Here is a 27,629-nt window from a genome sequence, read left to right on the forward strand (position 1 = left end):
TGAATTCATTTATCAGTTCTAATAGTTGTTTGGTGGAATCTTTAGGGTTTTCTACATATAGTATCATGTGACTTGCAAATAGTGAAAGTTTTGTATCTTTCTTACCAACTTGGCTAACTTTCATTTCTTTTTCTTATCTGATTGCTGTGGCTAGGAATTTTAGTACTATGTTGAATAAAAGTGGTGAGAGTAGACATCCTTGTTCCTGATCTTTCAGGAAAAGCTCTCAGTTTTTCCCCACTGAGTATGATGTTAGCAGTGGGTTTTTCATATACGGACTTTATTATGTTAAGGTATGTTTCCTCTAAGTCTACTTTGTTGAGGGTTTTTATCATAAATGGATGTCATACATTTTCACATGCTTTTCCTGCATCTACTGAAACAATCATATAGTTTTTACACTTTTCTCATTAATGTGGTGTATCACATTGATTATTTGGAAATATTGAACCATCCTGGATATAAATTTCACTTGATCATGGTGTATGATTTTTTAATGTATTGCTGGATTTGGTTTGCTAATATTTTGTTGAGAATTTTTGCTTCTATGTACATAGAGATAGTGGCCTATAGTTCTTTCTCTGTGTGTGTGTGTGTCTCTTTATCTGGTTTTGTTATCAGGTTAACGCTGATCTCATAGTATAAACTTGGAGGCTTTCCTTCTTCTTCCTTTTTTGGTATATTTTGAGAAGAATATCTATTCTTTAAATGTTTAATATAATTCACCTATGGTCTAGTCCTGGACTTTTGTTTGTTGGGAGTTTTTTGGTTACTGATTCAACTTCATTGCTGGTAATTGGTCTGTTTTAATTTTCTATTTCATCCTGATTCTGTTTTGGGAGTTTGTATGTTTCTAGGATTTATCCATTTCTTCTAGTTGTCCAATTGTTGGCATATATTTTTCATAATATTCTACTATAATTCTTTGTATTTATGTGGTGTCAATTATTTATCTTGTTCCTTTTCTGATTTTGAGTTCTCTCTGTTGATGAGTCTTGCTAAAAGTATCAATTCTGTTGATCTTTTCAAAGACCTGCTCCTATTTTCACTGATCTGTTCAATTGCATTTTAGTTATTTCTGTTCTAACCTTTATTATGTCTTTCCTTTTGCTGGTTTGGGGTGTGTTTGTTCTTCTTGTAGGTTCAAGGTTATGTTGTTTACTTGAGATTTTTCTTGCTTCATAAGGCAGGCTTGCATTGCTGTAAACTTCTCTCTTAGAAGCACTTTTGCTGCAACTCCAAGATTTTTAGACCATTGTGTTTCCATTTCCATTTGTCTAAGTGTATTTCTTGATTTCTTGGTTGACCCATTCATTATTTAGTTATTATTTCACCTTCATGTTTTTGTGTTATTTCCAGATTTTTTTCCGATGGTTAATTTCTAGTTTCATAGTGTTGCACTTGGAAAAGATGCATGATATAACTTTGCTCTTTGAATTTGTTGAGACTTGTTTTGTGACCTAATATGTGATTTATTCTGGGGAATGTTCTATGTGCACTTGAAAAGAATATGCATTCTGCCTTTTTATAATGGAATGTTCTGGATATATATGTTAAATGCATCCAGCCCAATGTGTCACTCAAAGCCACTGTTTGCTTGCTGATTTTCTGTTTAGATGATCTATCCATTGTTATAAGTGGAATGTTAAAGTCTTCTACTATTGTATTACTATCAATTATTTCCTTTAGGTTTATTAACAGATGCTATATGTATTTGAGTGCTCCCATAATGGATGCATAAATATTTACAATTGTTATATCTTCTTCTTGGATTGTTCCTTTTATGATTATATAGTATCCTTCTTTGTCTCTTATTACAGTCTTTGTTTTAAAGTCTATTTTGTCTGATACAAGTATTATTACTTTGGCTTGCTTTTCAACTTTTGTTTGCATGATAAATGTTTTTCCATCCCTTTGCTTTAAACCTGCACAAGTCTTTAGATCTAACACGAGTCTCTTGAAGGCAGTATATAGATGGGTATTGCTTTTTCTATCCATTCCGTCACCCTATGTCTTATGATTAGAGCCTTTAGTCCTTTTACATTCAAAGTAATTATTGGTAGGGATGTATTTATTTTATGATTCCTTGTTTCATAGTTCTTTTGTAGTTCTGCAATTCTTTCTTCTCTCTTCTCTGATGGTTTGGCTTTATTTAGTGATATACTTCGATTCCCTTCTCTTTATTTTTTGCATATCTATTGCTGGGTTTTGATTTGTGATTACCATTGTTTATATATATAACCTCTTATTCATATAGAAATCTATATTAAGTTGAATGATTGCTTAAGTTTGAACCCATTCTAAAAGCACTAAATTTTTACTCCCAATCTCCCCTCTGTATTTTAAGTATATGGTGTCATACTTTACAGCCTTCTATTTTGTGAATCTCTTGCTTAATTTTTATAGATAGAGTTAATTTTACTGCTTTTGTGCTTCCTACTTTTCTTACTCCTGTTTATGTTCTTTCCTTTCTACCCAAAGAATCCCCTTTAACAATTCTTGTATAGGCTAGTGTAGTGGTAAAAATTCCTTTAAATTTTGTCTGAGAAGATATTTGTCTCTTTTTTTGTATTCTGAATGATAGCCTTACTGGATAAAGTATTTTAGGCTGCAAGTTTTTGTCTTTCAGTACTTTGAATATACAATGCCACTCTCTTCTGGCCTGCACAGTTTCTGCTGTAAAATCAGTGATAACTTTATGGAATTTCCCTTGTATGTAACCATTTTCTCTTGCTGCTTTTAAAGTTCTCTTTTTTTCACTTTTTTTTGTGATTTTTAATATTATATTTCTTGGTGTGGATCTCCTTATAAGTTTGATTTTGGTGGGAATGCTCTGTGCTTCCTAGATCTGGATTTTTGTTTCTTTCCCCAGATTCAGGAAGTTTTCAGCTATTTTTTTTTTCACCTAAATTTTCTGCCCCTTTTGTCTCATCTCTTTTTGAGATTCCTATAATGCAAGTTTTTCTACACTTCACAGTGTTGCTGAGTTCCTTTAGTCTATTCCACTTTAAAAAAATATATCTATGCCACGTTTTAATTCTGTTTTCTTTCTCCCATTCAACATAATTGCTTTCCACTACTCTTTCCTCCAGGTTATTGATCCATTCTTCTGCTTCCTCTAGTCTTCTTACTTATTCCATGTAGTGTATTTTTAATTTCAGTTATTGAGTTCTTCCTCTCTGATATTTTATATATCTTTTCTATCTCTTTATTGGAGGTCTCACTGAAGTTCTACACTCTTTTCTTCAATCCAGTATCTTTATGGCCATTACTTTACATTCTCTATAGATAAATTGCTCATCTCTGTTCAGTTTAGCTCTCTTGCTATGATTTTTTTATTTTTTTCTCTCTTCTCTCTCTTCATTTTGTCCAACTCTTTGTTTCTCTGTGCTAGGAAGGTGAGCTATGTCTCCTACTCTTCAAATTAGTGGTCCTGTAGTGCCCTGCAGCGCACTGTCTCCTGTTCACCAAAACCTGGCTCATCAGGCTTATCTCCTGTGTGTGTTGTGTTACCCTTCTGTTGTGGCTGAAATGTGTTTGCCTTCAGTCCAGTCATCTACAATGACTCTTTTTACCTGTTATGGGCAGGGAATGAGTCAGTGTAGGACTACCTTGGGCTTGAGTCAGACCACGCATTTGCCAGAGCTACAGCCACAGCAAACTGCAGGGTATTCTCCCTGTATTTTCTCCTGTGAGGCTTTCATTTGCAGGTGGGACCCGAAGTGAGGCCAGCTGTCTACCCTCAACTTACTGCTGGGGCTGCAGTGGTGGAGCTAGTATGTGTGTGTGTGTGTGTGTGTGTGTGTGTGTGGTTATCTTCCCCTCTCCTCAGCACATGAGTCACTCTGGAGTGGAGCTAGCTACTATCAGGATTACTTGCATACTGCTAGGCTTCTGGCTCTGGTTTGGATGGGCTCTTGAAGGGAACAGGTTGGAGGGAGCAGGGTAGCAGGACAATGTGGGGACAGGGCTTGCTATGTTAACAAGGTGTACAAGTGTCTGCTGTGGGAGGGAATCTGTAGCCTAGAGCAAGTTGGAGGGAGCTGTCCATGAACATGCAGGATGGGGTACACTGTTATAGTAAGCTAGGAGGAGAGTATTTATGCTAGTTCTCACAGGTGCCTATGTATCTAGGCTATGGTGTAGGGGGCAGAAATAGTGCCTGCCAGCTCTTTTGTTCTTGGGGAAATCTCCTAAAGACTCCTGACTCTGACTCTCTTGCACAAATTCTGAGATTAGTAAATAAATCTTCTTATATATCCTAGGTGTTTTTAAACTGTTGCTTCTATGCTGTATCTCAGTGGGGCTGTTTGTTATGCAATCTCTTAAGGTCAGGGACTCAGTTTCCTATCATCTCCAGCCCTCTCAGAGTCAAGCTCACTGATTTTTAAAGTTTCTGGTGTTCAGTGCCACTGACAATAAAAACTTGTGAAACTAAGTTCCTCTAGTTTTCAAAGCCAGAGGAACTTGTGAAACTAAGTTCCTCTAGTTTTCAAAGCCAGAGGCTATGGGGATTCATTTTCTCAATGCAGTTCCCTGTGCCTGGGTATCTGGTGTAGACTCTGTTCCCCTCCCCTCTTCCTGCCTGCAGGGGCATTCCCTCCCATAAGCAAAAAGTCTCCTGGGTAAAGCTTGTCTCCTGTCAGCATCTCTACCCCTCCTACTCTTTTTCGTGTGTCCTCTTCTTTATGATTACCTAAGGAGAGGCTGTTCTGTCAGTCTTTGGGTCATTTCTTGGGTCATTTACACTGATTTAGGTGTTATCTAGTGTATCCAGTGGCAGAGGTCAGAGTTTAGGCTCTTCCTACTCTGCCATCTTCACCAAGAATCAGTGCTTAAAGCTTTTCCATTTGAATATCATGGACATGGTAAAATTGGATCACAGTTTCTTTTTTTTTTTTTTTTGGATCACAGTTTCTTTATCATGTGTCATGGCTTAAGAGATTATAACAAGGATGTTATCTGATATGACCCCAGTATAATTACTATTTTTTTAAAAAATCATACTTTATAATACTATTATCAATCCACATGATATATTCAGATTTTGCTAATTGTCCTTTGAGTATTCTTTATAACAAAACAAAATTCTGGATCATGTGTAACATTTAACTTTCACCTCTTTGATCAGACTTTACAAAACATCTTTTTCTGTGTTAATTTTTTAAAATTCACCTTGGTTCATTCTGTACTTTACCCTTTGGGTCAACTTTTCCTAGTATACAAATATCACTCATATCTAGACAATTATGTTTCCCATTTAAATTTTGTTTATAACTCTTTTAAATCTAAGGTCATTACAGAGCATTAGTAGACAGCACACTTTTTAAAAGATTTTATTTATTTATTCATGAGAGACACAGAGAGAGGCAGAGACATTGGCACAGAGAGAAGCAGGCTCCTCGCAGGGAGCCCAATGTGGAAGTTGATCCCCCCACCAGGATCACACCCTGAGCTGAAGGCAGAGGCTCAACTGCTGAGCCACCAGGCATCCCTAAAACAAGTTTCTATTGGTATTTCTCATTTTCTCGGAGGGATAGGTTAGAATTTTTTTTTTAATTTCCTAAACTTTTGAGTAATTGTCTATTCCAGAATTTCATGCCATAGACTCATACCTCAGATGTCTTTCAATATTTTAAAAACTGTCTTCTTAAAATCTATGCTTTGCATCTGACTGCTCTCTGCAGTCTACTCTTCCAGTACTATGTAGACTCCAAATGACATAATTTCTTTTCCCCAAAATTCCCATTAAGTTAGCAATCAATTCTTTCCTGCCCCAAAGAATTTATTCTGTTCTAGATGTTTGATCAGTTTCCCCCTCACCTCTAAAAGGTTAAATTTGATAAAGTTAGGAATGTATTTTTTTGTGTGTAAATGAGACTATCAGTGAATGTCCAGATGGTTAAAGCCTCAAATCACTATTATAATTTGCATCTTAGCTAATGTGTGCTCTGCACACAAAAAAGTTTTTAGTTACTCTATACAGCAGATTAGGCTGTAGTCTTATCTTTCATAGAGGTATCACTTCTGTTACATCCTCTATGCTCACTTGAATTTTCATGGATTTCTGAGAGTGTATATATTGTTTTGACTTCCAGAGTTTTTCTGCCTTCTGATATAACAGATGTTTCTTTTGAATAGGCCATAATTTTCCTTTAGTATATTCTTATCCTATCCTACTGAGTTTGGGTGAATACTAAAAGAGGTTATTCACCATTTTATTCTATAATCTCAGATCTGCTGCTTGCCATTCATTCTTTACATTTTAACATGCTACAGAGCTTCCCAAGCCCAGTGCTATGCAATATTGTATTCTTTGAGATGCAAGTGGGTATATTGTGAACAAACGGTTCCAGGTCAAATAATTTGGGAAACACCATCTACTCTAACTTCTTAGGAATTCTCAAGCTGACTAGCATGTGAATGGTTTTGGAAAAGGCACAATTAAAAACACAAAAAACTAACAGCTTGTGTAAGTTAGTACATTAAACCTCTAACATTCATGATATAATCACAGTCCAAATATAGTATTATTTGTATATTTAAAATTTATTCATTAAAATTAACTTAACCTGGTTCCTAAATGAAAACTTCAGCAGGCCCATGACTCTTTTCTATTAACTACTAGTAAGTAATGATTAGATACTCCTAGAGTTACTTTTAGTCAAAAAAAAAAAAAAAAAAAAGTTTCAGTACATAATCAGGTTTTCAGTTCCAAGATATGAATCAAAGCTGTGAATTTCATTTAACGCATGTCTTCTTTCCAACCCCAGCCCAAGCCTGCTTTAGACTGAAAGTTATTTTCTTAAACTTACTGTTCTGCCTCTGCTCTCCTCTAGGTTCTGACCTTTCTGGGCATTCAGGGGGGTGAATGAAAGAGTGGTAAGAGCATAAGGAAGGACTTAATAAAAAATGGTTTATGTTCTTTGAGACTGTCAGAAAGTTATATCTCTTGGTCTCACCAGCATATTTTTGTTGAGAATCTTGACTAAAGTTTATTTAGATTCACTGAATTCTAAGTGGTCATTATGACTTCTTCTGCAGTTTCTACATATCATGTCCATCCTCCTCATGACTGGGTCCTTCTGCCTAACTGGATAGCTCTACTAGCCAGGACAGAAGACTATGCCACCCTGACTCTTCATCCTACATAATTACATCTATCTACAGGAAACACGTCCCTGGCCTGGTAAACTGAGTATATAAGTCAATCCCAGTACAGTCTGTTCTATGCTGTCACAGACCACTTTCATTTTCTCATATACAATTCAGGAACCAACTTTTAGTCACCAGACTTCAGGGAGCAAATTTCAAGCTGAAAGTTCCATAAAAATCCTCTTCACTATACTTACAGATAAGAAGGCAGCACACTTCACAACTCCCCACTGGTGAGTGTAGGACTGGAAGAGAGAGACACTGTATCTGTATCGCATAACAACAGGAAGCGATGTGATATGTAATCTACATGAGGTTGGAAATGAGGGCATCATTCACAGAAATTATAGCAGGCTAGAATTATGCAGCATGAAAGTTTTGATGGGTGGAGGCTCTCAACATAGCAATAGCTATTTCCAAAGTTATGTATTCACAAATAATCCCTCTTTTTTACTAGTTTAAACCCTCTAAATCAGAAGGTTTAAAGGTCTTTGAACTTATTCTTGGACATTTCCTATGTAAATTCTGCATGTGGAAATCTCTCTCCCTCTTCCCACCGGGTCTTATATCTATCACTCATCTTTGCAACTTAGAAAAAATAGTAAAGTAGGGGAAAAAGGAATTTAAATATTCTGTTAATCAGGGATCCCTGGGTGGCGCAGCGGTTTGGCGCCTGCCTTTGGCCCAGGGCGCGATCCTGGCGACCCAGGATCGAATCCCACATCAGGCTCCCGGTGCATGGAGCCTGCTTCTCCCTCTGCCTGTGTCTCTGCCTCTCTCTCTCTCTCTGTGACTATCATAAATAAATAAAAATTAAAAAAAATTTAAAAATAAATAAATAAATAAATAAATATTCTGTTAATCAAACATTTTCAAAAATTGTTTAATTATAGAAACTATTTTTCCTCAGAGGACACTGATATTTCATGGATTGATGATGATCAATATAAAAGAGTTTGGATAATATTAATATGTAGCAATTTGAGGTTGAATGTAATAGCCAAGATGACTTACTAGCATTTTTATTTGCCAATATCAGTTCTCTATTCTATTTTGATTTCCTTGGAGAATTTTACCCCCTTTCCATATCTCTGAGGCCTGTCTCCTATCAAAAATGCAAAAAACCAAGCTAATGTATTTTTTACAGAATATTTTACATATAACCAAATTTTTCCCATGGGTTTCATAAGAGGGACAGATATGAATCTGAGGATAAGAGAACAAAGAGAGCTTTCTGCAGAATAAAGTCAATGTTTAGAGGAAGTCAGAGCCAAGAAAGGATATTTTTCAAGTTCCTGTATATTGCTGAGCTGAGAAGGCAAATACATCACCAAACTTTCCAGTTATATGAGAAAATACATTCTTCTTTCCTTTTTTCCCCCCCTAAGATAATTTGGGTTAGCTCTTTCTTACTTGCAACTAAAAAAAATTTGACCTGAACACCCTGAATATACTAGAAGCTGCTTCTCAGTTGTTTTCCTTTGGGAAATAGGTACCTCAAGTGTGTGTGTACACATGCATGCAAGTGTGTGTGCATGTATTTCAAATAATGAATCCATAGCATATCAAATGTCAATATTAGCTGATTCATCATTTTCTTTCTCTGTGTCCTGTCTCCCATGATCCTTAATACAAAACCAGGGACACTACCAGGTAATTCTGCTATGCTAATCAAATATCAAAACTGATTCTAATATATCTTACTCTTTATGGGACATACTAGAGAAATATCAAGGTAATTATTAAATCTTTTGGTCTTACTCAAGAGTATAATTTATATTTTGCAGTTTATATCAATTTACAAGTGCAACTAACTTAATGCTAATGACTTTTGGACCTGAACTCCATATTTGGAAATGGGCATGCACATTCAGTTCTAAAGGAATTATATGCATGCAGTAGTTCCCACTGGGTATTTTCTCCTATGCTTTAATGGATTTGGAACTATTTACTATTATCCACTATTTTATCTACTATAGTTCTTAGTGGGTAATATATGTGCTTTTTAAAATTAGAATATACTTCTAACTATAGAAGAACATGAACAATTCACTTTAGGAACTTACTTGTTATTGAAGGCTTCCCTGTATTGGACGAAATATGAGCAACCAAGGAAAATCAGAGAATGCAAATAAGCATAATATTGAATGAATTTAGGAAGCCAGATTTTTATTAAATTCCACCGCTATGAAAGATTGTCATGGTTTCCTTTCCTCAAGTGAATTTACTCTTGAGAAGCAAGATATGTCATTAATAGATTGGTGGCATTTGTGTGTATTAATTACAAAAATACATATTTTCAAATAAGATGTTTTATCAGAAAAGTAGGCATATATGGTTATATTTCCTTTCCAAAATTCAGCCTCACCTTATCACCCAATAACTAACCACACTAACTTGACCATTAGTCAATTTAGACAAAAAGAAACAGGACGAGCATAATATAGCTAGGCTAAGCTAAAGCTAGCACCCACTAGAATTTTGTAGGATGGAGAATTTGGCAAGAGGACACTTACAGAGCAACATGGCTCTCTCTAAAGAAACTTATTGACAAATATTACTCACTGCACACATATTTATACTCTCAAGTGAATTAGTCTGTTCAAAATCTTCTTTCAATAAAATGGGTAGAATGCCTATCAACTGCATTTCACAGTTTTGGATGGCCACAGTATTTGTGTTTATTAACATCAATACATGAACATGAAGGATAAAATAAATTGGAAAATATATTTTAATTTTAACTTAAAGGTTCTTCTGAGGATTAAAATTAGTTCATTCTGAAGGACTTAATATTGATCTCCTTCTATCTTGGTAGAACAACAAATGATAGAGGCAAAATAAAGTAGATATGTTTTTCCTAAGAAAATTTAACCACACAGTTATTAGTGATGGGAAATTCATGTTTATCTCAAAGACTCATGTATCCCAAGAACTTTAGAGCTAAAGAAAATATATGATCACCAAATACTATTCCCTTAGTTTACAAATGGGAAAGTAAAGATCAGAGTTAAAGTGATTTGCTCAGTGTCATACAAGGAGACACTAACAGATCTATACCTGAAATGTAGTTGCTAAGGCTTTTTCTATCAAAGTGTGCACTTGTGTATCTCTCAATTACTTAGAGGCATCAAAAATCTTACTTTGCCATCTTTTTCAAAATGCTAAAATCAGAATCTTAAGACTGGCAGTGAAGCACATAAGAACATTTAATCCCATCTCATCAGTATGTACCATGTGAAAGATCTGCTCTCACTTTCTCAACAAAATTCTCTAATACAATACAATATTCAGAATAAAACTATTTCCAAAAATAATTTTAAAAAGCCTAATATCTTGCATAAGTATTATCAAGACACCCTTAAGATGGATTTTTTTCTATCATGCAATAATTTCATAGTAAGAAAATGCATTAAATGCCATTTTAAAACCTAAAAGCAGATATCAAACTGTTAAAAACCATTGCAGAGGAATTTGCATCATATCCACACTTGGTTTATGTTTATTCAACTAAACACAATCATAAAATAGAGTGTGAACAATTTACCTAAGCTGAACTATATAAATGACCATTTTTGTACTTTACAAAGTATCAAATTGAGTCCATGTGCTTCTGAGTGATCATGGAATGAAGATAGTTATTCTGATCTTCTTGGTTCTTGTATGCCTTGAGTATTTTGCTAAGCTCTATGTGACTCTAATATTTCAAATTACTTTCCATTTTAACCATAGGAATCTTAAACATGATCCAGTGGCCTTGTACTTACATAAATTTATATGCACTGTACTTTTGAAAATGAGCAATTTAAAGACATTATTAAGGTTAAATTGGGTTATGCACATTTACCACCTCTAAATTTATGACCTTAAAATGTAAATCTGAATAAACTATGAATTCATTTATCTCTGGGTGTTTTAAAGTAAAAGGGTTTGTTTTGACCATTAAATTTTCATATGGTTTATAATTATTTACACAAATATGCATTTATTCTTTCTGCAAGATATTGAAGACTACTACCAGAGAAATTATCTAGTCCACCTCCATATTATACCAAGGATTTCTAGAGAATTAAAAAAGTAGTTTATTGAAGGTTACCCATTTCCTATGATGGTAGCACTATTAGAACCCATATCTCTTGAGTTTCAGCCTGTTGCACTTTCTACTTTCTACTACTTATCACTAGAGTATACCTTCACCTCTAATAAATGGATCATTTTCTTCCTTGTTTGATTTCATCTCATATGAAGGCTATCTTTCAACCTGTCAATGGCCATGCACAAAAATTCTTACTCTTCTTCACCTTAGGTGTGGGAGCAACAGAAGCTGAGGTGAGGGCTTGTAATGGTGAACACAAAGGATTATTAGAAAGCAAGTGGGATTATTTCCACAGTCATTTCTTGTTCTTGGTTTGGGGAACTCTGATAAAATGATATGTTCTTTGTTCTAAGGGCTGGCATCACTTGAGAGAAGAATCAGGACAACGAATACAATAGGAGCAGTTGAGGTCAGGAAAGCTGAAACAAGACGCTAATGGATTGGGTGTCAAAAATGTCATGATGGGTATTTTTCCAAACGTTTAACAGAGAAGCAATTTGCAAGCAGGGCAACTTGATTTTGAAATTCAAGCAGCTTCTCCTTCCACTCAGGATCCTGACTGCTCAAAATTAAATCACAATAAAGATAAATGCAATGTGTTAAGTTGTCCCTGAGTTATCGGAATCAGATAAGAGGTGTGCAGCATTGTGGGGAGATCACATAAGACTGTGATAACTCAAATGTTCAATTTGTCAAATGGCTCCTTCTGTTGGTGCAGAGAGCTGAAGCATTTTCATGAGCTTGAGATCAAGATCCTGAGCAAGTGCTAGAAATAACTATTTTGCTTTGTGGATGAACAAAGATAAATGTGTTCTGAATTATGAGGAGGAAAAGCAAGTGTGATTAAGCTTACGCATTTCCAAAGTGTTTTTCTTCAGAAATAAAGCTAACATGAACATTTTATTTGTTCCCAACCTTCATCCCTTTGTATACTATTTTCAGTCCCTATAAAAGTAACAATAGCTCTTTGCATTTATATAGCAGCATTTGCCAAAAAATTCAGTAATATTATGAATAGAAATAGTTTAATTTATCCTAGCAATGCATCTCTTATGTGAATAAAGGGTAATTTTTCTGGTTTTTATTTTTCATTTGTTTGTTTTAAGGATAGAATAAGTCAAGATCAGATTGGCAGAGTCTTGCAGACAATGTAGCTGTAATAATTGAAAACCACTGCCCTATTTCACCATTATATTTTCATCAAGGCCAGGGATTTACAGATTTGGGGGCTGAAAATATCATAATAGAAACTTAAAAATAATCTCCATACCTGCATTTCAGCCATTAGCTAATATGCAGCTTTTCTTCCCAAACTATTACATCTCTCTTGGTTTGAAGAAATCCAAATTACTGTCAATAATTAATTATATTGAATTTTCAATGTAGTTTAAGGTAAGATTTTAAACCAAAATGAACCTTGATTCCCAAACTGGAAAAACACACACTCAATTACTTAATCATAAACCAAGCATAAAAGCCATTTTGTATGAACAATAGGCTTTTTAAAAATGGTCAACAATAGTGAAGACATCAAAAATTTAAATGTTTTTATTGATATACATTATAAAAGTCAGAAATACTATACTGGGTGAAATATATATATATATACCAGTGCAGAATGGCTCAGGATCATGTTCAAGGACTGAGAAGTAATTAGACTAGGTGACAGAATTTTAGACACTTCCAATGAATTTTTTTTTTAAAGATTTTATTTATTTATTCATGATAGTTACACAGAGAGAGAGAGAGAGGCAGAGACACAGGCAGAGGGAGAAGCAGGCTCCATGCACCAGGAGCCCGACGTGGGATTCGATCCCAGAGCCTCCAGGATCGCGCCCTGGGCCAAAGGCAGGCGCCAAACCGCTGCGCCACCCAGGGATCCCTCAATGAATATGTTTCAACACTGCTTTCTCCCTACCATTGAACTTTCAATGGCATCAATAATAATTAGAATGGAACTCTTCTAAAAGTTCTTTCCCTTAAAAAAAAAAAAAAAAAAAAAAAAAAAAAAGTTCTTTCCCTTATAGCAATAGTGACTGATTCAATGTGGACTGGACTTCTTGGGTATATAGCACATACCTTCTGACTCAGGAGCCTGTGTTCAGGTGATCCAGCTGTGTCTTAATTTTCCTCCTCTTTCTCTTTTTTGGTATTTTTGCTTTCCACATTTTCAAATGTAAGGAAAAGGTCTCATTTAGGAATTCTGACAAATATATTTTTGTATAAACAATACTGTTGGCCCAACCTCAAGACCTTACAACACTGATAATGGTCTACATTAGAAACTGTGCTTTAAGTGTATTTCAGAATTCTGAAGCATGATGAGTAGAAAATTACAAAAAAGAGAAATAAACAAATGACCATTAGGTATCATAGTATCTTCAAGTAGATAACAAGTATAAAAGGAGTAGTAATAAATGGTGCTTATGGACCTCCAAAACATAGATAAAAGTAGATTAAAAGAATATCATCAAGTGTGTATGAGTATATGTGTGTGTCAATGGATAGTGCCATCATGCTTTGCCATTAAGTTCAAAATCTATTTCAAATGTCAGGGATCCCTGGGTGGCGCAGCGGTTTGGCGCCTGCCTTTGGCCCAGGGCGCGATCCTGGAGACCCGGGATCGAGTCCCACGTCAGGCTCCCGGTGCATGGAGCCTGCTTCTCCCTCTGCCTGTGTCTCTGCCTCTCTCTCTCTCTCTCTGTGTGTGACTATCATAAATAAATAAAAAAAAAATTTCAAATGTCAGGCTATGAAAATAAAGAAAATTCTGCTAAATCAGCATCTATACTGAAGACAGTGACTCTTAATGTAAAGTTTTAGATCTCTTATACATTTCATTATCCGATGCCTTAGAGACTACAAGCAATTAGGCAATGAAGTAAAAACAATGGTGTCTTCTAATGGTTCATGGATAGTGCCAGGAGACACAAATTCAAACTAAAAGCGCACTATATACTATCTTCTAAATTAAGGCAGCTTTCGATTAAGAATAGTCATTTATGGGCAGCTGGGGTGGCTCAGTGGTTTAGCACTGCCTTTAGCCCCGGGCATGATCTTGGAGACCAGGGATCAAGTCCCATGTTGGGCTCTCTGCATGGAGCCTGCTTCTCCCTCTGCCTGTGTTTCTGCCTCTCTCTCTCTCTCCCTCTCTCTCTCAGTCTCTCATGAATAAATAAGTAAAATTTTAAAAAAAGAATAGTCATTTATTCAAATATTCATTTACTCAGCTGCTAAAAATATGTATTGAATGCTCACTATATGCAAGGCACTTTTTTAGTAACTGGGAATACATTAATCAATACAATAGAAATCCCTTCTGCATGGAGCTCCTGTAAAAAAGACAATACAAAAGTTGACAAATCTATACAGTAAGTTAGAAGGTACAAAGTACTATTGAGAAAGTGAGGCAGGGAAGGAAGACCAGAGTCCCAGTTGGGATGCTGGGGAGAGGGGTAAAATTTAAAAAGGAGAAGAGAAGAGCTCTCAAGAAGATGACATTTAAGGAGAAACTTAAAGAACTTGAGAAAGCTCACCATCTGGATAGATTCCTTAATCTAGGGGAATAATATCACAGGGAGAGGGCATAAACAAGAGCAAAATTGCTGAGGCAGGAGTCTGCCTAATATTTGAATATCAATAAGGCTGTAGAAAAGTGGTAAGGATAGGAAGTAATGAGAGAGGAAGTCAAAGAGACAATAAAAGGCCAGGGGACAAATCATATAGCGCTTAACGTTATTTTAAAGATGTTGACTTTCATTCTGACTTTTAATTCCTATGCTAGTAGATCTATTCAGAATGCTTTGTTGAGAATAGACATTAGGGGACAGAAATAGGAGATGGAAGCAGAGAGACCAGTTAGGAGGTTATGGCAAATATCCATAGCAAGGCAAGAGTGGATATATCCAGGGTGATTATAATGATAGGTGGTGAAAATTGAGAAGAGTCTAAATATATTTTGAAGATAGAGCCAACAGAATTTTCTGATGTGAGGTATGATACAAAGAGAGAGAGAGAGAGAAGAAAGAAAAGAAAAAAGAAAAAAATGTTTAAGCAACAGACAGAACCCCTGGGTGACTACAGGATATATTGAGTTGAGCTCTTAGAATTATAAAATTGCCACTAAGTGATTTGTGTGAGAGTAGGAAGCCCCTGGTTTATACTGCCCATTATGTTTAGATGCCTTTCAGACACTGCAGGAAATTTGTTTGGAGACGAGGGCTATACTAGAAACACAGAGTTGTCAATCATCATTGTATAGATGGTATTTAACACACACACACACACACACACACACACACAAAGAACCAAATAAGATCCCCAATATAGTACAGCTAGAAAAGAGAAAAGATTATAGGAATGGAAAAATTACAACATTAAGAGGTCAGGAAGATGAAGATGAATCTCCATTGAAGAGATTTAAAAAGCACAGAAAATAAAGAAAAAAAAAAAAAAACAGGAGGAAAGCATATAATGTTAAAGAAGTCGAGTGAAGAGAGTATTTTAAGGAGAAGGGAATTATTAGCTGTGTCCTATGTGGATTATAGATAAGTAATTTAAGAATCAGAACTCGACCGCTGGATTTGCAATATGAGGGCATGAAGTCAGCAGTTTTCCAGTAGAGGAGTAAGGATTGCTGAGGGAACAGGAGAGGAGGAAAGGGAGTCAGAAAGTGCAAAGAACTGTTTTAAGAAATTTTTCTACAAGAAGGAACAGAAGAGTAGGGTGATAACTCAGGATAATAACTCAGTATAATAGGGATAAAAAGATTTTTTTCATTTTTCTTTTAATAGCAGCATGCTATTTTGGGAAAGAGTAGGATGATGGGAAAATAGAAAAGGGACATATGATGATGTGGATCAGAAAGAAGAGAAAAGTGACCTACGGTGGTATTCTTGAGGGAGCAAAAAAGGATGACTCTAGTCTACAAATGAATGAAAAGGCCTCAGATAGGGGTGTGGGGAGTTCATCTATAGGAAGAAAAGTAGAGCGATGTACATGGAGGATTTGAGGCTTATAGGATTTCTCTTGTCAATTTCAATTCTCTCAGTGAATTGGGAAGTAAAATGATTGGCTAAAAATATGTGTACATTTAAGAAAGAATAGATATTTGAAATTATCTTGTGAGATAGTGAGATAATGAATGAATAAAGGAACTGCATTATGTTGAAGGGTTCATTTGAAGTTAGTAGTTAATAATTTAGGTGAGAACAATCAGTATGCTTCTAGATCTTTCTCCAGCCATAGTCAATGTCATGATTGCAAATATATGCAGTAGGCAGGTATATTGTCCAGCATTGGTGTTTTGTCAAGTGTGTTAATTAAGTAAAAGGGATGCAAAGAAGTTGCATGTGTATATAATGGAATGGTTTTAGTGATAGTAAATTCAAGCTGGGTGAGAAGCACTGGGAGAATATAAAGAGGAAAAGAGGCAGTAGAGAGGTTTGAGAATCATTAGATTTTAGGCTCTGGGGTATGAAATATCCACATAATAAAATAAACATAGTAAGAATAAACATCTATGTAACAAAGCTATAGGAGAAACCAGTGTCATTGATGGAGCCACCTTATTAACAGCAATAAGGTGAAAGGAAAATTCTTTAAGAGATTAATTTGATATATAGAACATTTTCTTGATGACAAAAGAAGGGAATATTTTGAAAATTCTTTATTTACATTTCATTTTCAAATCAGTGCTTTGCTTACTAGTTCTATTTTTGCTATTTATGTTTTTGCTTTAATATAGTTAACTTTGGGAAAAATGTTCCTCTCTGACTTTTGAACAATCACTGCTCAGAAAGATGTTTTTCATGAGCTTGAAGTTATCTAACACTTTTTCAAATATGTCATCTATAATTTTGATAACCAAAACAAGATCCTTCATAGAAAGATCTGAAGGTGATAAATCAAGGGTCAGCTGGGAAGATGGCCAAATAGGAGAACCCTAAATTCAATTTGTCCCATTGGTACAATTAGAAAACATTCACATCAGCATAAATAACATAGAAAATAATATGGAGACTGGCAAAAAAAACAAACAACCCACCTCTACAACTAAAGGTAGAGAAGAGGCCAGCCACATCCCTGCTCAGTGGGGGCCTGCTTCTCCTTCTCCTGTACCTGCTGCTTGTGTGTGCTTGCGCTCTCTCTCTCTCTCTCTCTCTGTCAAATAAATTAATAAATAAAGCCTTAAAAAATTGAGGGGATAGAGAACATTTATCATGCAAATGGATATCAAAAGAAAGCCAAGGTAGCAATACTTGGACAAAATAGACTTTAAAGCCAAGAGTGTAACAAAAGGCAAAGACATTACATAATCATAAAGGAGACAACAGAACAATAGGATATAACAATTGTAAATATTTATGCACCCACATGGGAGCACCCAAACATATGTAGTATCTGTTAACAAATATAAAGGAAATAGTTGATAGTTATCTAGTAATAGTAGGATGCTTTACCATCCCACTTATATCAATGGACAGATCATCCAAATAGAAAACTAACAAAGAAATAGTAGCTTTGAATGACACAGTGGACCAGATAGATTTAACAGATATACTCGGAACATTGTATCCTAAAACATTTTATCCTAAAAGAATATACATTCTTTTCAAGAACACATAAAATATTTTCCAGAATAAATCGCATATTAGGCCACAAAACTGGTCATACCATTATCCTTTCTGACAAGACTATGAAACTAGAAATCAAATAAAAGAAGAAATCAGAAAAGAGCACAAATCATTGACATTACATAACATGCTACTAAACAATGAATGAATTACTCAGAAATCAAAGAAGAAATAAAAAATTACATAGAAACAAATGAAAATGAAAACACAATGATCCAAAATCTTTGGGCTGCAGCAAAAGTGGTTCTAAGAGGAAAGTTTATAGCAATACAGACCTACCTTAAGAAGCAAGAAAGATTACAAATAAACAACCTAAACTTAGACCTAAAGAAGTTAGAAAAAGAACAAACAAAATCCAAAGCTAGCAAAATAAAGGAAATAATAAAGATGAGAGCAGGAATAAATGATATAGGGGTGCCTGGGTGGCTTAGTTTGTTAAGTGCCAACTTCAGCTCAGGTCATGATCTCAGAGTCCTGCTCAACAGGGAGTCTGCTTTTCCCTCCTCTGCCCCTACCCCCAATTGTGTGCATACATTCTCTCTCTCTCTCAAATAAATAAAACATTTTTTAAAAATAAAGAAATGATAAAGAAAACAAACCAAACAACAGAACAGATCAATGAAACCAGGAGCTACTTCTTTGAAAAGATAAACAAAATTGATAAACCCCTACCAGACTCATTTAAAAAGAGAGAGAGGGGTTCCAAATAAACAAAATCACAAATGAAAGAGGAAAAATAACAACCAATACCACAGAAATACAAACATAACAGAATATTATGAAACCCTATATGCTAACAAATTGGACGACTTAAAAGAAGTCGTCTTAAAAGATTCCTAGAAGTTCCTAGAAACTAAAGCAGAAAGAAAATGAAAGCAGGAAGAAATAGATAACTTGAACAGGCCAATTACCAGCAATGAAATTGAACCAGTAATCAAAAAAATTCCAAAAAACATAAGTCCAGGACCAGACATCTTCACAGGTCAATTCTACCAAACATTTAAAGATGACTTAATACTTATTCTTTTCAAATTATTCCAAAAAAATAGAAGAGGAAGGAAAACTTCCAAATTAATTTTATGAGGCCAACATCCTGATACCAAAATCTGATAAAGACACAACAAAAAAAGAGAAATACAGGCCAATATCCATTATGAATATGGAATATAAATCCTCAACAAAATAGCAAACTGACTCAATCAGTACATTAAAAATCATATACCACAATAAAGTTGGATTTACTCCTTGGAGGCAAGGGTGGTCTATTATTTGAAAACTATCAACATGCTACATCACATCATTAAGACCAAGGATAAAAACCATATGATCGGGCAGCCCCGGTGGCTCAGCGGTTTAGCATCGCCTTCAGTCCAGGGCGTGATCCTGGAGGCCTAGGGTCGAGTCCCACATCGGGATCCCTGCATGGAGCCTGCTTCTCCCTCTGCCTGTGTCTCAGTCTCTCTCTCTCTCTCTGCGTCTCTCATGAATAGATAAATAAAATCTTTATAAAAAAACATATGATCATTTCAGTAGATGCAGGAAGAGAAATTGACAAAGTACAACTCCATTCATGATAAAAATCTTCTGCAAAGTAGGTCTAGAGGGAACATAATAAAGGCCATATATGTAAAACTACAGTTAACATATTCAATGGGGAAAAACTGAGAGGTTTCCTTCTAAGGTTAGAAATAAGAAAAGGATGTCCCTCTCACCACTTGTATTCAACCTGGAACTGAAGTCCTAGCCACAGCAATTAGATGACATAAAGAAAGAAAAGGCATCCAAATTGGTAAGGCAGAAGTAAAACTCTCACTATTTGCAGATTATATGATACTATATATAGAAACCTAAAAACTCCACCAAGAAACTATTAGAACTGGTAAATGAAGTGACAGGACACAAAATTAATGTACAGAAATCTGTTGAATACCTATACACTAGTAATGAAGCAGCAGAAATTAAAATTAAAAAATCAGTCCCATTTACAATTGCACCAAAAACAATAAAATATGTACGAATAAACTTAATGAAAGCAGCAAAAGACATATACTCCGAAATCTATAAAACACTAATGAAAGAAATTCAGTGATGCAAACAAATGGAAATACATTCCATGCCTATGAGTTGGAAGAACAAATATTGTTAAAATGTCTATATAATCCAAAGTAATCTGTACATTTAATGGAATACCTATCAAAATGCCAACAGCATTTTTCACAGCACTAAAACAAACAATCCTAAAATTTGTATGGAACCACAAAAGACCTCAAAGGCTAAAGCAATCTCGAAACACAAAACTGGAGGTATCACAATTCCACATTTCAGGTTATATTACAAAGCAGTATTAATTGAAATAGTTGTACTGGCATAAAAATAGACACAGAGATCAGTGGAAAAGAATAGAAACCCCAGAAATAAATCCACAATTATATGTCAGTTATTCTTGACAAAGTAGGAAAGAACACCCGGGAATAAGATAATCTCTTTAAGAAATAGTGTTGGGAAAACTGGACAGCTACATGGAAAAGAATGAAACTGGACCACTTTCTTTTACCATACACAAAAATGAACTCAAGGTGGATTCAAGACCTAAATGTGATACCTGAAACCACAAAAATCCTTGAAAAGAGCACAAGCAGTAATCTTTCTGACATCAGCCATAGCAACATTTTTCTATATATATGTCTCCTGAGGCAAGGGAAATAAAAGCAAAAATAAACTATTGGGACAATATCAAAATAAAAATCTAAAAAAAATAAAAAATAAAAATAAATAAATAAATAAAAAATAAAAATAAAAATCTTTTGCATAGTAAAGGAAACAATTAATAAAACTAAAGGGCAACCTATGGAGTAGGGGAAGATATTTGCAGATGGTATATCCAATAAAGGGTTAGTATCCAAAATATATAAAGAACTGATATGACTTAATACCCAAACAAATGAATAATCCAATTTAAAAATAGGCAAAAGACAGGAACAGAAATTTCTCCAATTTGCCCAGACATACAGATGGGCAACAGACAAATGAAAAGATGCTCAACATCACTCATCATCAGAGAAATAAAATCAAAATCATAAGAAATAACAAGTAATGGCAAGTACGTGGAGAGAAAGGAAACTTGGTACACTATTGGTGGGGATGCAAACTGGTACAGCCACTGTGGAAAACAGTTTGGAGGCCTTAGAAAGTTAAAAATAGAACTGCCCTATAATGCATTCATTCATTGCACAATTGGCTATCTACCCAAGAAGTACAAAAACACTAATTCAAAAAGATACCTGCACCCTAATGTTTACTGCGGCATTATTACAATAGCCAAACTAAGGAAGCAGTCCAAGTGTCTATTGATAGATGAATGGATGATAAAGAAGTGGTACACACACACACACACACACACACACACAAGCCCACACTGCAATAATCTGCAGCCATAAAAAAGAATGAAATTTTACCATCTGCAACAACATGTATAAAACTAGAGAGCATAATGCTAAGCAAAATAAATCAGAGAAAAGCATATTCCATATGATCTCACTTATATGTGGAATTTAAGAAACAACAAACTAGCAAAGGAAAAAAAGGAAGAGAGAGAGAGAGAAACCAAGAAACCAGAATCTTAACTATAGAGAACCAAGCGATGCTTACCGAGGGGGAGGTGGCTGGAAAGATGGGTAAAATCAATGATGGATAACAGAGTGTATGCTTATCATGATGAAAAAATAAAATAATTTTTTTAAAAAGATATGAAGGCATTTTTTGGTGAAATCCTAATGGCAAATTTTATAGACTGTAGAACAGAGAACTACAAAATGATGCTGGGAATATCTGTTCAGATTGGTGAGGCAAATATCTGTTCAGATTGGCGAGGCAAAAAGCTGAAGTTATGGGATTCTTTAAACTCTTTTCTGTATTTATTTTTCTTTACCTTCTCAATTCTTTTCCTTGAGTTCATCTCTATTCCTTTATATTTTCCCATGCTTTCTCTTTTTAATTTCTAATTGTCCTCCTTTCTTTCAACCTCTCAATTTTCTTACCCAATCTTATTTTCCATCTTTTCTCTCATTTCCCACAATTCTATCCTTCAAATAGAAAATAATTAAACAGTATGTTATTTCCACTGTCTTCATTATATTTGTCTTTCCCATCAGCATTATAGGACTTTTGTCATTTCATATGATATTTTAACAAATGTATTCATTTGTACTTATGGAAGGGTATTTTCACTACCCCTAGCATTTGTTAGCAAAGGTCTCTCATTAATAATTCTGACTTCACTTAGTACCAACAGGTTGGTAAGCAGTGTGCAGTGACATTTCAAACATATTTAGAATTGATAGCAATTGCAGAAATGAAAACAGTTCTCTCTGCTCATTCTATTTATTTTTCCTTAGAAACCTAACTGAATCAGAAATCATGAGTCATGGAAAAGTCCATTTTTTTTCTTTTAGTGAACAGAAATGTTAATAAAATTCAAGAAAAGATATTTTAGGAAAGCATTCAGGATATTTTAAATATTTCAGTGTTATAATTTTTCAAACATCTTAATTTTTGAAAAGATTAAAAACTAATAACAAATATTATAGTGTCTCATAATAACTTCAAAATATATACTAGCTATAGGATAGTAAATCTGACATATCATGATACCTACTGAGATGGTATGTATAAAAGCTTGTGACTAATTGCCAGGCCTCATAAGACAGAGTGTATCATTATGAACCCTGCTCATGTCACCTATTAGCTACATAACTCTGGATGAAGCATTAATTTCTCTTTTTCTTAGGTAAAAATATGGGCAGGAGTACTCTCCTCAGAGACTTCTTGGGAAAATTAAATAACACGTATAAAACAATGAAAACTGTGTCAAATAAATAGTAATGACTCACTAAGACTTTGCCATTGTTGTTGCTAACAATTTGATATGTTTAATGTTCATAGATGACCAAGATTTCAGAGAGGTTTCAGTCTTATCCACAATATTTCTTCTCTCTCTCTCTCTTTGGATAAGCATCAATACAGCCAAACTGACAAATGATATAATTAATTAAATGAACCTAAGTCAATTTGCATAGTCCATTTAAACAAATATGGACTGCTTCACAAATTTATGTGCCATCCTTATACAGGGGCCATGCTATTCTAATCTGTATCATTCCAATTTTAGTCTATGGGCTGCTGAAATGAGCACTGCATACTCCAATTTTTGTTGATGAGCCCTGGTACATAAAGAGCAACAGAGTAGTCAGATATATCAAACAAAAATCTGTTTCTCAGAGTCTGCAGAATCTGAGCACTTTATTTTCCTCTCAAAGTGGTGCTGCCTAAAACCATGAAGTCAACTCAAAATGAAGTCTCGTAACCCACTGTCATCTTCCTACTTTGACAATTATGGGTTGCCAAAATACAAAGAAGACTTTAAGCTTGTTTGACAAATTAAGTTCATTTTAAAATCCGATTGATTAACTTATATAATACTTCACCTAATCCTTTAAAAAATAAAGTAGGAATTAGGGTAAGGATTAGATAAATTCCCCAAGCTATTAAGTGTTGGTGCTGGAGTTTAAACTCCAGTCCTGATTTATTTACCATTCTGTTCTACTATTCCAGCTTGACTATGAACTGTTTGCCTTTACAAAATCAGCAGAGATAGAAAACTAAGATAACTAAGGTCTCAGTCATTCTGTTTTTGAGGATTACTTGATTACATTGTGAAGGAATGGATTTTAGCTTCTTAAAGAAGCAATTAATCTTGTCATTTATAAACAATGTTTATTTTCAAAAATAGTGCTGTGTTATCAGTTATTAGGCTGGACCCTAATAACTCTTTTAATTATTCTACCTTGTAGCCAGAATAATCATTCAAATGGATTCAACTCTGAAAGCCCTGTTATGTAGATTTTAATAAAAATTTATTTTAAAAAGGATTACAAAATGTCCACTCTACTCAAATAGGTTGTCCACACAATTTTTGACCTGATTCTGCAGTCTCTCTCTCCTTGTCTCTCTCCCTTCCCCAAAATCTATCCTCTCTTCTCTTCTCTGGAAGCCCTGTTTCTGGTTCTTTTTTTCTTAATCCCCAACTCCCTTAATACTTCTCAAGAATGACACTCCCTCCTTTGAGATGAAATCTTTTCTCTCCTATTCTCTCCAAACTAAATTCTTCCCATCAGCACTTCAGATGTTTATAATTCTTTACTTAAAAACATTTCCTTCCCAGATTGAGGATTGGAAATAAGTGCATGTGTACACGTACACGCACCCCCCCCCCCACACACACACAGTGTAAACTCGCCCTGCAGTAAAATTTGATAGCTTCCTCTTCTCCTTAGAAGAGATTTTTAAAAATCCTCTGCTTAAATATCTGTACACTCTCACATTCATAAATTGGCTAAATCAAGAAGGTCAAGGGAAGGAGAAAGAAAATAAAATTTGTATATTTTTGCCAAAAAAATACTAATTTCTTAAGTTTCAAAATTTCTGTCTTTTGTGGACTTATATTTATAGCTAAGTATTAGAAGAAGTGACCTAACAGATACTAAAGGAAAAAATGGATGCATTCAAAATATAAAATGGAGAACAAATCGTGGAGGTGGCAAGGCAAAAACTAAATGCAGGGTTAATGGGGAGAAAAGGTAACTTGCTTATAATAATAATAGCCATAAGTTTTTTTAAAACTCATTTTGAGGAGAGATTTTCTTCTTTTCAAACTACTCTATACATGGCCTTTAATTATAACTACTTTCATAACTTGGATTGAAGACTGAAACTTTCCGTATCAGAATTTCACGTGTTCCTTATTACCTTCCCTCATTTGAGAGCCTATAAAAAATTCCATTTTCCTTATTGTAGTTAATTTGTCCATGACACAAACTAAAGCTAAATTTTCCAAGCAAGTTCATAAGTAAAAATAAAGAAGATAATGAATGTGATATAATAATTCTGGAGACTTCTGTTAAGAGTTGCCACTTATTATTTAAAATGTATTACACTCTTAACCACAATTCAGTTTTTCTACTTGTTGTCTCTTCTTTCTTTCCAGTTTTAGTTTATCCTTAAAAAATGTAGGTATTTTTATCACCTTCGGTAAGATTCACTTAATTAAACATTTCACACAAAATGAAAATTATAAATTCTTATTAATGAAAATGAGTTCTCCTTGAGTCAAAATCATAAAAGAGATCAGTGGAATAGTATGCTATCATAAAAAGGGTAATATATTTCTATATCATATAATGAGGAAAAACTGAAAATAACTCCATTTTCTTTCTAGTCATTTTTTTTTCATTCTTGTTCTAGTTTGGATTCTGTCCATAAAATAAAGGAAAATGGTATTTTATAGAAAAGCAATATCTCTTTAGAATATGGGAGAATAATAGAATATATGTTATCGCCAAAAAGAACAAGAAAAATCTGTAAATACGTGAAGCAATTTCTGACTTATACTAGTAACTGTAGAAAAATACAGAATATATTGCTGACTGCATATAAAGGATTGCAATATGTGTGTGTGTATACATATATATATATATACTCATATTATCTCTAGAAAGTTGGTAAGTTTTTCCCTTTGGGGAAGGGTACTAGATAGCTTCTAGATATGGATAGAAGAGATAGTCTTCATTATATATACTACTGTATTTTTAATTTTTTAAATCAAGTATACATATTTCCTATTGAAAAATAAGCATTTATAAAGAAGATATATTTTGCTATGCAGAAAAGGATTGGCACTCGGTATGACTGAGACCCAATGCTAATTTTATTGTCCAGATAGATTTGGGACAGATCCAAGAGTTTTACAAACTCTCAGAAAGTTTTATTTGCTGTATGCCTGTAAATTTATATGTTTTTAAAATATAAGCACTAACATTCCTATGTAATATGTAACCTGAATGAAAAATTGCTTTCATGATGTATTAAGCTATACATCATCAGGGCCAGCTGTCACTCTGATGATGTATTGTTGCAATAAATCTCAAGGTGTGACACATTGAAAAAGTATTACTCAAAAGAGAATGGTCTCCAAGTTAAAAACTGATCCAACATAAAATTCAAAGAGAAAACTATAGAGAAACAATTTATCTGTTGCCAAGAAGTGTTATGCAAGCAAAGATGTCTTCTCAGGGCACTTCTGTTTTGAACACTACAACTTTAGCAGGCTTGGGGAAAATCAAAACAATGTGCCCCTTTTTTCCAGTATCCAAAATTGATCCTAGAGATAACTGGTGAAGAGTACACCCAAAGCAACCAACCTCAGAGGATAAAAGATGTTACGATGAACATCAAAGTTTTCAAGGTGGCATGGGAAGAGAAAAAATACCTGGACATGGGAAGCATTTCAGAAGATGTTCCATATATCATTTGGTGAGAATTTGACATGAAGGCTAAAGAGCTGGAAAAACTGCAACGGAATAAGGTGCCTAAGTCAAGAACACAGCAGAGAACAGGGGAGCATGAAGTAAGTGCATGTCACTGGATGATTAAGAAACAGTTTAGGAAATTCTTTCTGGATTAGACACTGACTTAGAAGAGGGATTTTCATAGGTTGATTCAGAATTTTGCCATTTATTAATCATATGACCTTGGAAATTTTGAAGTAAGGTCTTGACATTCAAATTAGAAAATTTGAGACACAGATGGAAAATGCTCATTTTCACCCATTATAAGTCACCAAAGAAAGTTTCTGCACAAATTTGTCTTTCATTGAGTAATTTACTTAAGCAAATACATAATGTGATCTTTTAAATGTCACCCTACTCTTAAGCAAGAGGAACATATCCCAATTTGTACATTCATTCATTATTAGACATTTTCCATTGTATTTCAGGTACTGTGACCATCCCTACACACAAGAGTGAACACAACAGACATAGTAATACTTTGCTTTTGCTCATGCATTGTCCTCCTTCTGTACCCCTTATCTAACAACATCCTCTTTAAAAAAAAAAAAAAATTATTTATTTATTCATGAGAAACCCAGAGGGAAAGGCAGAGGGAGAGGAAGAAGCAGGATCCCTGCAGGGAGCCCAATCCAGGACTCAATCCCAGGGTCCTGGGATCCAAAGTCAGACATTCAACCACTGAACCACCCAGGCACCCTAACAACATGCTCTTAATCATTTAATGGTACCTTATGTTTCATGTGCCCCAGGTCCAATCATCCATGGCCATATCATCTCAAGATATGATATCCCTTTGCTAAAGTTCATTGAATTTTAGGATTAAGACTTTCTAATCTAGTTCAACATTTTCAATTTAGAAATAAGAAAATTATGGCCTACAAAGATTAAGTGCATTACATGTATAGAGAACATGTTTATCAAGTTATACATGTAACACTTGAACCAGGTCTTCTTTTTCAAGACTTCAACTTCATCATAACTGCATATTTTCATGTCTATGCCACTCACTTGGCATACACGCTCTTGTTCATTGGTTTGTTTGTATATAACTTAGGCTATTTCCTACTAAAGAGACCATTTTTGACTCTAAAGACTTTGTCTGGGTATACTTTTTCCTTTCACCTCAGTCCCTCATTGTCTTCCTGACATAGGGATGTGACTGGAAATGTTATTTGACTTTCCTAAATTCACTAAGTTCTTGAAGAGGAGCAAATGGTGCTCTCTTGTAGCCCCAGTCATGCCACTCTTTTTTTTTTTTTTTTTAAATAAATTGAAAGTGTCTTCTAACATCACATTATGAAAAGGATATCCATTTATATTTGGAATTATGGTAAAAAG

At 34.6% G+C, this 27,629-nt stretch overlaps 1 non-coding gene across 1 annotated transcript; it reads right to left on the bottom strand.

Moving 5' to 3' along the window:
* Nucleotides 1-22,970: 22,970 nt before the first annotated feature.
* LOC112650652 (U6 spliceosomal RNA) lies at nucleotides 22,971-23,077 on the bottom strand. The gene has a single exon (XR_003130344.1). It is a non-coding gene; the product is annotated as a U6 spliceosomal RNA (small nuclear RNA).
* Nucleotides 23,078-27,629: the final 4,552 nt, after the last annotated feature.

This window comes from Canis lupus, chromosome 11, assembly GCF_003254725.2.
Source record: "Canis lupus dingo isolate Sandy chromosome 11, ASM325472v2, whole genome shotgun sequence".
NCBI classification, from domain to species: domain Eukaryota; kingdom Metazoa; phylum Chordata; class Mammalia; order Carnivora; family Canidae; genus Canis; species Canis lupus.